Raw genomic sequence first — 11768 nt, 5'->3', positions numbered from 1 at the left:
AAGTCTGACTTAGGCCTCTTTCAAGAGCATATTTATTGAGAGAAACAGGGTGGGGGTGAGACTGGACTGGGTGGGGGTGAACCCCTGGCCTCTGGTCAAATCATAGCAGGGGGTGTTTTACTATGTTGTGTAAACAGAACAACTTTGATTGCTTCCTCTGCAGCTGGTCAATCAATTCAAGGGATCTTGTCAGGAATGAGTTGAGCCAGGGCGACCAAATGCAGCTTGAACCAGGATTTATTGCAGGGAAAAGGAGTTGGAAGGGAGGCAGGTGGGGAACCGACGACACAGACGGGAGGGAGACTCACGGCCAGCAAACAGACAGACTGACCGACATGAAGTCCCCTTGGACAAGGTTAAAATTCTGACCGTGAGCCTTCAGACAGACCGAGGGAAAACCAGATGACAAGAACAGGAACACTGGGCACGAACAGGAATGGACACAACAGTAGACACCGACAGGGAGAAACACACGGGCAGGGCTTAAATACACAGGGTAACAAGAGGAAGCAGGTGACAGACATTACGGTAACGAAAGGGGTGTGGCCGAGCGAAGTGCAGGCCGAGCGTGCTGTGGCACGGGCGTGACAGATCTTAGCACTTTGTTATACTACGTTGTTAAGACAGGACACATTTGGTTAATTATTACAGGTTACATTCCAACATAATCATAGGATCAAACTAATCTATCAACCCTAACAGATGACAAATGTGTTTGGATGAATATCATCCATTAGAGTTGCACTAAGTGCAGTGATTCTGCTTGGTCTAGTGATCAACGGGTGAAGCCCGAACATACAATGCATTTAGAAATCCATCAGTTGTAATACAATGGAACCTCGGATCTCAAAGATAATATTCCTTCCAGAAGGAGTCTCGAGAAGCGAAACACAAACTCCAGCCGATTCGGCCACTGCAGATCAATTAAAAGCCATACTGTTAGGGTTTTCCAGGTTATCTTTATCATAGGATTATGTTGGAATGCAACAGGTAACAAATACCTTACCTTGTCCTCCTTATCACAAGATCGTAAAACATCCCCTGAGATGTTTAGACTAGAGGACAAGGGCTTTCTATTCAGCCCACTCATACCCCCACTCTGTTTCTCTTAATAAATATTCTCTTGCAGGAAGGAGAGTCCAGAGCTCTATTTGAACATCGCTGCACGCACAGCGACGAATGGACTCTCCACCTGCAGGTGTCTAAAAGAACTTGCTTGTCTACCGTGTGGTTCTTGCAAAATAAGTTGGAGTGAGCAAATCTCTAACATTTTGGTGCCGAAACCCGGGACCTCTCATACCCGCTATCTGGCTGACGAAGGAGGACGTGCTGCATTGTCGACAAGCCAGCGTCCATTAAGAGGACCTGGAGGAGAAAGTCCTGGGAAGAGAATTCTTCGCTGGGCCAGCATCTTAGGTCTGCCTTCGTCTGACAGAGGTGGATTGACGGGACCCGGCAGTGCAACGAACCAGGGGACAAGTAAGTTAAAGGCCTGAAGTTGTGTGATTGTGTTGTTGTGAAACGCGTAAAATGTAGAGGTGCACGAGAGCCAGCTTGGGTTCAAGTCCCAGTGGAATGAACAGGCTAAGAAAAGCAGAGCTTCTTTTTTGTTCATCGAAGAGGTGCGTAGACTCTTCTTTGTCTGTTCTTCCGAGCTGAGGGATCTGGCTTGGGTTAGAGTCCCAGTGGAAGGAACGTGCTAAGAAACACAGAGCTTCTTTTTTGTTAATCAAAGAAGGGCGTAGATTTTTCTTTGTATGTTTTTCCAAGCCAAAGAACAGCTTGGGTTCAAGTCCCAGTGGAAGAAACGGGCTAAGAAAAACAAAGCTTATTTTTCTTAATTGAAGAAGGGCGTAGATTTTTTATTTTGTCCGTTTTTCCAAAGCTGTTTGGGAGGGTTTTACACCCATCCCTGGATAGGCCTAAAAAAGCGCTGGAGTTTGTGTGATTGAGTGTGTGACTGGTAGGATAAATTGACTAAAAAGCAGTTCTAGCGTTGATCCACGGCAATAAAACAGGCTAGTAATCTGTTGAAAGGTCAATTTAAACCTGCATTGAGGATCCTCAAAGAAAAAAAAAATTGAAAAAAATTGTAAAACCTTAAACTACTAAAATTAAGATGGGAAATAAGAACGGTAAATCTCTTGCTCTGCTCTTCTTTAAAACGAGAAGTTCATGGCAAGTAGATTTCTTAATTGTATGCAATACACGCTGAAGTGGAAGAAAATGTATGGAGTACAGGGAAATTTGAAATGTGGAAGAAGTGGTAGAAGTGCTAGAGTGTGGTTGAAATCTTCACAAAGAGATGAGAACGAATTCAAGAGACAAAAGCTAGAAAGATGAAAACTGATGCGGTCACAAGTGTTTGTCAGACCAGGAGACAATAAGGCTCCTGTGAGCAGGTGCAAGGCCGCAGCTCAAGCCGCGGCTCAAGCAAGGGGCAAGAGGAGTTTCCGGTTCTATGCAAATCATGTATCGAAATTTAAAAAATCCGAAACCTCTCCCATATGACAGCAAAACATGTCATTGTCAGGTTATCGCAAATCGTTTTAGATTGTTAGAGCCCCTGTCCACACAAGAAGTATGACAATGCTGTTTGTAGGCCCAATTACAAATGAATAGGGATCAAATTGTGTTACACTGAAGTTAAAATATGCAAATCAAGTGGTAAAGAAATGCAACTTGCTTCTAGAAGATAAATAAATAAAATTAGAATGTGCTGTCCTCGTGTGCATGGGAGGGACCAGCTCATGATCGACCACAGGAAATGGCCAGCCTGTGACGAATCATTGTTGCTGAGACCTACCTTCCGCACGCGAGAGCTGTGCATGTGTGTGCGTATGTGTTAAGTTGATGAAGATTGGCTAAACTTTTAGTATAAAGAAATTTGCTAGGCTGTTGTCTATTCAATTTACACCGCAGAACAGAAACAATTTTGACAGATAAAAATGAAAGAAAAAGAGAGAAATCTGTTTGCGAGCAGAAACTAATCCACACTAGTGCATGTTAGTGTCAAGCCCTCATGAGAAATTCGGAGTTAACAAAACAACAGAACATGCTTTCAGGAATTGGGAGAAGCTAAATTGTGAATTTAAGATTTTGCAATGCTACATTTAATAGGAATAATTGATTGGTTGTGTTATAAGTATGCAAAATTCTAAATGCAAGCTAAATCTGAGAGATTGAGTTCTTCAAATTTAAAAACAAAGAAAAAATTCAGATTAATTTGCCAGTTGTTTGTTTTAGTTACGTCTTTTTTGAATTGGTGGATTGTTCTACCAGGAAACCTGAGTTGAAAATGTTATATGAATGTTGTGTGGTGAGCTTGGATGAATTGGGACCAATGTGATGGGAAGACTCCTTTTTGGAGACTGTGTGAGATGCATATGATGAGCATTGATGAATGATGGCCCGAATGAAAGGTTGAATGGTTGAAGTCGTTGGCGACTACTATAGAAAATTAGTAGAGCAAATTTGATGAAAGAGTGATTTTGAGCAGGTTGAATGTTAGAAAGAAACACGTAGCTTTTGGATTGATAATTAACTAGAGAAAAAAACTGGAGAACCAGTAACACATGTAGAAGATGTGTGAACTGAGAAATTGAGAAGCGTTTTGGAAAGAAAGTCAAATTAAATGATGATGGAATCGTATGTAGTAAAGAACGCATTCTCCCAAAAAGTTTGTCAAGGTGTGAGGCATGGGCGTTGCCAAGCCTCAAAAGGGGGGAGTGAGTAGGACAGATAGTGAAAGATAGTAATAATACAACACTTTATGACAATGAATTTTCGAATACATTTGGTGTTATATTGTGGTAATTTTTTTGTTCTGGTGTAGATAGGTTAGCAACACGAGAGATTTAGAGGTTCAAAAGAAAGACAGTTAAAAAAAAACATTTTTGATTTGGACAATTGCAGGCTAACAGGAACATGAGAACGATAAGAACTACGAGGTGGGATCCAATTTCATTAGGGAGAGTGAGAATTCACAGCACCATACTCTAAGTCACATTTTTGAGCAAGCATGACAATAACATGTGAGAGGTCAAGACATACAGATCAGGGCTTGATGTGGAAAGCAGACCTCAATGAGTTGATTTTCAATAATGATACTGAAGACAACATACTGTCCGATTAAATTGGAACTATAGATAAAATGTAGCTCAAAAATAGGATGAGTTGCAGGATTTACGATATAAAAACGAGACCGCTGTTATTAGGAGAATTTGAAGTTTGGTAAATAAATGTTACCAGCAAATTGATGGAAGCAGCTACATTTTGAGATAGTCTTACAAGTTTGACGTCCCAGCCTGTCATTCTCAGTGTCAGGGCCCCTGAAACCCAATCCGAGTCTTCGCCTGCAGCCGTGAACAACTACAAAATGGTGCCTGGCTCTGAAGCACCTTTGACCTTTGGCGAAGGACAAGAAAAGACTGCTGTTGTGCTTGGAGAAGGACAAGTACACTCCGGAGGACAGACAACATCCTCGGGGACGAGAAAAGACAGTGAAAAGCGGAGGAACTCACAATGATGAAAATTGACTCATTTGAACAATGGACTCATTCAAGAGTGATGGATGGGGTCGCTCTGAAGCAACAACAAAAGAACACCAACTTGAGAGGGTGAAGTGCGGCAAAAAGATATGGACTTGGAGTGTCCGACAACCAAATCGCACTCCTTGCTACGGTGTTCCCAAATTTGGTGAAGCTTGGTTCAAAGTGGAAGGGAGGTTCATTGTGCACTGAGTTTGACAGAACTGAGGAGATTTGATAAATAAATAAATAAAAATTTGAAAAATACGTAGGGCTCCAGAGAAAAGCATTATAATCAGAGATTGAACGGATTTGAATAAAACAAATAGGCTAAAACGGTAGGAAACAAGAGCAAGATCTGATATTTTGGCTCATCAAGCTTAAAACGTAGAGGTCGAGTTATATAAATTTTAGAACAGGACATTTGGCAGTCAGGAGGAAGCTAGGTTGCTCAATGTACCTACTCAATACAATAGTAAGGTTTTTTATACCACAGTGGAGGTTGGATGGTCAGAAAGTTAGGTACGTTCAATTTTTGACATTCACACAATCATGCATAAGAGTCACAAGGCGACAGTTAACAAGACAATGACTGCAATAGGGGCCACCTACGACTGCACCGACATGAAAAAGTAGAAGCGAGAGAGCAGAGTATGGGATTATATGCTAAAACGTCTGCTATACAGTTACCGATAGGAGATTCTATCAAAAGAAGCTACATGAGAGATGGATTAGAATCCCTTTGTCTGTGTGTTCTGTGTTTGTGTGTAATCTCTGTAAAATTGTGACAGTCTGTTGTTGTTCGTCTGAACTTTGTATGCCGTTTTGTGTATGTGTGCGTGCAGATGTGTGTGTGTGTGTGTGTGTGTGTGTGTGTGTGCGCACACCCTGTGTGGGTGCGAGCGTGTGAGGAGAAAGAAGGCATGGATAAGACAATCTCTTTTACACCAGGAGGCAATAAATGGGAACGCCCGTCATAAATAGTCTTTGGTTAAAGGGAATCATTAGGAAGTGTTCAAACTCTTCCCGCAAACACTCCTATTTGCCAGTTAAATGGGCACTACAATTGACTACGAGAGTTGCAAGCAACAGATGAAGAGCAGTCCTTGGCAGATTATATGATCAGGACGCTCAAACTGTGTCAAAGACAAATTTACTGCCGCCTGATCTTTCCTCCTCACAGGTCGACAACCCCATCAATCCAGGAGACTGGGTCTACATCAAGGTCATCAAAAGAAGGAACTGGGCCAGCCACGACGGGAGGGACCATTCCAAGTCTTGCTGACTACACATGTTGCATCCAAGGTTGCAGGACCCACAAATGCATTAACGACGACTGCTCTCCAGGAGGAAACTGGATGGGAGCTTTGGACATCACCGCTGTGTGCCAGGATGAGAGAGCCGTTTTCAAGGTGTAAGGGCTCTACTACCAACATGGCTGCACCATCGGACGGGACCTACTTCATCCAGAAGTTCAGAGGCACTGCCTCACCTGCATCCTATGAGTGCACGTGCCTGTTCAGTACGGATCATGGTTTTGTGGTCACGAGAGTTGTCCGATGCTGCCTGCCAACTGGACACGAGTGTGTGCGCCGGTGTGTGTAACAGACCTCACCTACAGACTAGAACATCAGCGGCTGACGAAAACGCGAGCACATACACAACTTCTTAGACGTGACAGATGTGATAATGATAATGAGACGTGGATTGCGTAGATGCTGTTCTGTTGAGCATGTATTACGGAAACTTGTTGATTTGACCATCAAATATGTTTCGCAAGTAATGGATACGCTGATGTACTGTTTCTTTGGTTTTCTTTTTGTTTTTATTGATAGCATTCTGGTCGCCTTAAGGCAAAGGGACCGTGTAAGAATTTTCCTGCTAATAACATCTGGCCATCAGGTTTTTCGCTTACACAATAAGTTTGATCTGGGGTATTAAGGTAATGCCTCATCTTCACTGGAAAGTGTTGCTATCATTGTTTGTTGTTTTTATTTTTCCTATTCTTCTTTCTTCATTATACATATATATGTGTTTTTTCTTACTTGTCTTTGTTGTTTGGGGTAGCATAATCATATGATAAAACAGGAGGGAGATGTTAGGGTTTTCCAGGTTATCTTTATCATAGGATTATGTTGGAATGCAACAGGTAACAAATACCTTACCTTGTCCTCCTTATCACAAGATCGTAAAACATCCCCTGAGATGTTTAAACAAGAGGACAAGGGCTTTCTATTCAGCCCACTCATACCCCCACTCTGTTTCTCTTAATAAATATTCTCTTGCAGGAAGGAGAGTCCAGAGCTCTATTCGAACATCGCTGCACGCACAGCGACGAATGGACTCTCCACCTGCAGGTGTCTAAAAGAACTTGCTTGTCTACCGTGTGGTTCTTGCAAAATAAGTTGGAATGAGCAAATCTCTAACACATACCATAAAAATTTGTCTTTAAATGTGTCTTAAATGTTTCTAACAAGGTAGCAGTTCTAATATCCATTGGTAGGGCATTCCAACGCTCTGGAGCCCGAATAGAAAATGCTTTCGACCCTGCAGACATCTTTTTGGCCCTCGGGGTCACTAAAAGACTAGCGTTTTGCGAGCGGAGGTTACGGGACGGAACGTTAGGAACAACTAGGTCGACGAGATACGAAGGCGCTAAGCCATGCAATGATTTATAGGTTAATAGAAGAACCTTGAAGTCACATCTTAAATGGACCAGGAGCCAATGTAAGTTGGCTAATATTGGGGTAATGTGATAAAATTTTCTTACCCGTGAGAGCAGCCTTGCAGCGGCATTTTGTACTATCAAAGTCAAAGTCAAAGTCAAAGTCAGCTTTATTGTCAATTTCTCCACATGCCAAAGACACACAAAGAAACCGAAATTTCGTTCCCCCCTATCCTACGGTGACAAGACATGGCTCACAACAGACAAACAAGTAAACAAGTATAACAAAAGCGTGCTGAATAAATAATGAATAACTAACACAACAATAAATAAATAAATAAATAAATGAATAAATAGGAGGAGCAGAAAAACAAGGAGCAAGTGCGCGTACAGCAGACATTCCCGAAAATAGCGCAACAGTGCCGCACGCTACGCAGAAGGGGGTAGCGAGTTCAGGGCCCTAACAGCCTGGAGAAAGAAGCTGTTGGCGAGTCTGGTGGTGCGGGAGCGCAGGCTCCTGTACCTCTTCCCAGAGGGCAGAAGGTCAAACAAAGAGTGAGCCGGGTGACTCACATCTCTGGCAATCGAGGTTGCCTTGCGGGCGACATGGGAGGTGTAAATGTCCTTCAGGGAGGGTAGCGAAGCACCAATAATCTTACCAGCCGTATTCACTATGCGCTGCAGGGCCTTCAAGTTCTGTTCAGTGCAGTTACCACCCCAGACAGCGATGCAACTGGTGAGGACGCTCTCAATGGTGCCACGGTAAAATGTAGACAGGACTGCCTGAGGAGCACATGCACGCCTGAGCTTCCGCAGGAAGTACAAGCGGCGCTGAGCTTTCTTTGCCAGTGACGAGGTGTTTTCGGACCAGGAGAGGTCCTCACTGATGTGCACCCCCAGGAACTTGGTGCAGCTCACCCTCTCCACCACAGCACCGTCGATGATCAGCGGCAGGTGTGTTGTGTGACCCTTCCGGAAGTCAACAATCATTTCCTTGGTCTTATTGACGTTCAGCAGGAGGTTGTTGTCCCTGCACCACGTGGTCAGAAGGTCAACTTCCGACCTGTACCGAGTCTCGTCGCCCTTCGTGATGAGACCCACCAGAGTCGTGTCGTCAGCAAACTTCACTATGCTATCTATCTTCACTATCTGTGGACTTTTGATACTGGACTTAGGAAGGTGGGAGAATGTGTTACAGTAGTCCAGGTACGACGTAATAAACGCATGCATCACCAGTCGAGAAAAATTGAACGAATCATAGCAATATTGCGGAGGTGAAAAAACGCAATTCTAGTTATGCTCTTAAAGTGCTTTTGAAAGGAGAGCGTTTGGTCAGATATTACCCCGAGATTAGTTACAGTATCGCTCTGAGCGATAGTACAGTCAAACCTCGGTTTTCGAACGTCCTGGTTCTCGACCAAATCGGAATTTGAACAAAAAAAAATCGGACAAAAATGCGCAAATGTTAAAATGCTTAAAAAAGGCGTGGTTTTTTTTTGTCTTGGAACGGATTAACATTTTTCCGGTATTTGTAATGGGAAAATTAGATTCGGAATTTGACCGATTCGCTTCTCGAACCGCCTTCTGGAACGGATTGTGGTCGAAAACCAAGGTTTGACTGTACAGTTATACATAGTTATAGTGGCTTCCTTATATAAGCAGTGATAACGAGCTGGACCAATTATCAACATCTCAGTTTTATCTGGGTTAAGACGAAGGAAATTGAGAGACATCCATTGTTTGATCTCCGCAAGGCACGCGTCAAGATTACAACAGTCCCGCGGATTTGTCATCGATAACAGCATGTATAATTGAGTGTCACTCGCGTAACATTGAAAACTAATTATGTCGTATTATGTCCCAAAGTGGAATCATTTAAATATTAAATAGAATTGGTCGGAGTACCGATTCCTGCGGGACACCACATGTAACATTAGAGCTCAGAGGTCACATTGCCATGGACCACTTGGTGAGTCCTGTCTGATAGATAGGAATAGAACCAGCATAGTGCTGACCCGGAAATACCAAAACAGCTTATAAGGCGCTCTATTTAAATATTGAAGTCTACAGTGTCGAAGGCAGCACTAAGATCGAGTAATAATAAGGCCGATGAAGTGTTTGAATCCATAGCTATGAGGAGATCATTAGTCCCTTTAGCAAGTGCTGTCTCGGTGGAATTATTAGCTCTAAAATCAGACTGAAAGGATTCAAATCGATCGACCATGAATGGGAGATTTGAAACCGGCCTATAATTACTGAGACAGTCCAGGTCGAGATTTGGTCGCTTAAGTAGCGGTTTAATGATAGCGGTTTTAAAGGCTGATAGCAATATACCAGAGGACACAGACAGATTAAGTATACTTGAGACAGACGGTCCTAAAATTTGAAATAATCTTTTAAATAGTTTGGCTGGAAGCAGGTTGAGTAAACATGTTTGGCCGCACTAACCAATTGTGTAAGCCTTTCAAGGGACACGCTTTTAAAATTTGAGAGGGTTATTGCATGATCGTCAGTGCCCGTAATGGGCAGTCTCGACTGAGTGATTGGGATGGTCATCTTGACCTCATCCCTAATGGATTCAATCTTTCGAGTGAAAAATTTTATGAACTCTTCGGCTGAGTGGAAGGAGCTATCAGAGGTCGGCTGGCGTAGTGTTAGCTTTGCCACTGTATCAAATAAGTATTTAGGATTGTTTTTATTGAGATTAATAATTTGGGAGAAATAATTAGTTTTTGCTAAAATAAGCGCATCTTTGTATTTCAGGAGGCTGTCACCCTGATGGAAAACCTCAAGTTTGGTTAAACGCCATTTGCGCTCATGCTTTCTACATAATTGCTTAAGCGTACGTGTTCCATCTGTGAACCAATGGAGTCGGCTTTGTACACCGGGTTTTCAGACTTAGTGGCGCTACAGTCTCGATGGCATTTAACAATGTCACATTGAATTCATTTGTAAGATTATCAATAGAGCTGATGTATGCGGGAAATATGGCAGTTGCCGGCAGCAGTAACTCAGCGCAGTCAGAGTTACGGAATTAATATTACGGTTGCTGTAATTTTGATTGCGCTCTTGTCTTTGACAGAGAACTAAAATTTCAAATTTTATTAAGTAGTGATCAGACATTACAGTAGTGTATGGCAGTACTGTTATATTTGAGGTTGCCAGTGTTCGGGATAATACCAGATCTAAGGTATTTCCATTCTTATGTGTTGCTGCCTGTATGGCTTGCGTAAAACCAAACGTATCAATTAAGGTCTGAAACGCCAATGTAAGTGGCTCTGACGGTAAGTTTATGTGGATATTGAAATCCCCCATAATTATTATATTATCCGCATTTGTCACTAGATCAGCCACGAATTCTGAAAATTCATCCAGGAAACCAGAGTAAGCCCCGGGTGGACGGTAAATAACAGCAAGATAAAACAACGGTAGCACTGTTGATCGGACAATGAGAACTTCAAATGTTTTAAATACGTTAATCGAACGAGGCCTAAATCTAAGATCAGAATTAGAGATAAGGGCGACACCCCCGCCCTTTTTACAAGGACGTGCCAGTTGCGAGCTCACAAAATTTGGGGGCGAGGCCTCATTAAGCGTCAGCAGTTCATTAGGTTTTAACCAGGTCTCGCAAAGACCAAAAATGTTTAGATCATGTTCTGTGATGAGGTCATTAACGAGTACTGCTTTTGTGTGAAGTGATCTAATATACAAAAAAACGAGTTTGAGTCTAATCGGTGGATAAGGGTTCGTATCTATCGGAGGATTTTTAAACGAAACACGAGTAAGATTGTGTTGTCTAGCCCGACATTGCGTCTAAAATGTTTATTAGCGCGGCGGGAAGATACGACCATAGGAATTTGAAAGTTAATATTCGGCAAGCATGTAATATTATCCGGAACTATAAACTATCCGGAACTATCTATAAAATACAGTCCCTGCTTCTTACAGAAACCAGTCATCCATTGATTAAAGGGAGACTAATCGACTAAACCTCTCATCAGTGCCTCTCCCAGGCAAGGGGCCAGAGACAAATACTCAATGCCGACTCATCTTTCTCACGAGATCACAAGTCCTCGCTGTTATTCTTTGTGATGTCTGATTGGCTCATCCTAACATCATTGGAGCCAACGTGTATCACTATATCCGAGTAGCTAGTGTTGTTGGACCTACGCTGTTGACTAGACCTATTGCGACCCAGCTCCCTAAGATTAGCTTCTATGTCGGGTGCTCTGCCGCCAGGGATACACATTACCGTGGCTGGATTTTTAAGCGTGATGTTTTGGGTAACGGAGTCACCTGTGACCAAAGTGGGAGAGCCAGTAGACCGAGATGGCTTGGGACGGCTATGAGTCTTAGCTGGCTCATCGCAGTTAGCAAGCCGCTTGTGGCTAGTGCTAACTGGGCTAGCGAGTCAGCCCGCATCTGTGTCCGCCACATCTACGGTTATCGCGCTATTCTGCTCTAGCTGGCGGACACGTCCATCTAGCAGGGACAACCTCTCTAAGAGAAGGGTGCGGTTCGTGCACAAAGCCGTACAAACCTCTTCATCTGCAGCCATACTTACGTGTCCAATG

Source organism: Syngnathus scovelli, chromosome 2 (assembly GCF_024217435.2).
Source record: "Syngnathus scovelli strain Florida chromosome 2, RoL_Ssco_1.2, whole genome shotgun sequence".
In the NCBI taxonomy this organism is placed as follows: Eukaryota; Metazoa; Chordata; class Actinopteri; order Syngnathiformes; family Syngnathidae; genus Syngnathus; species Syngnathus scovelli.
The sequence above is the reverse complement of the archived record's forward strand: the minus strand, read 5'-3'. Positions refer to the sequence as shown.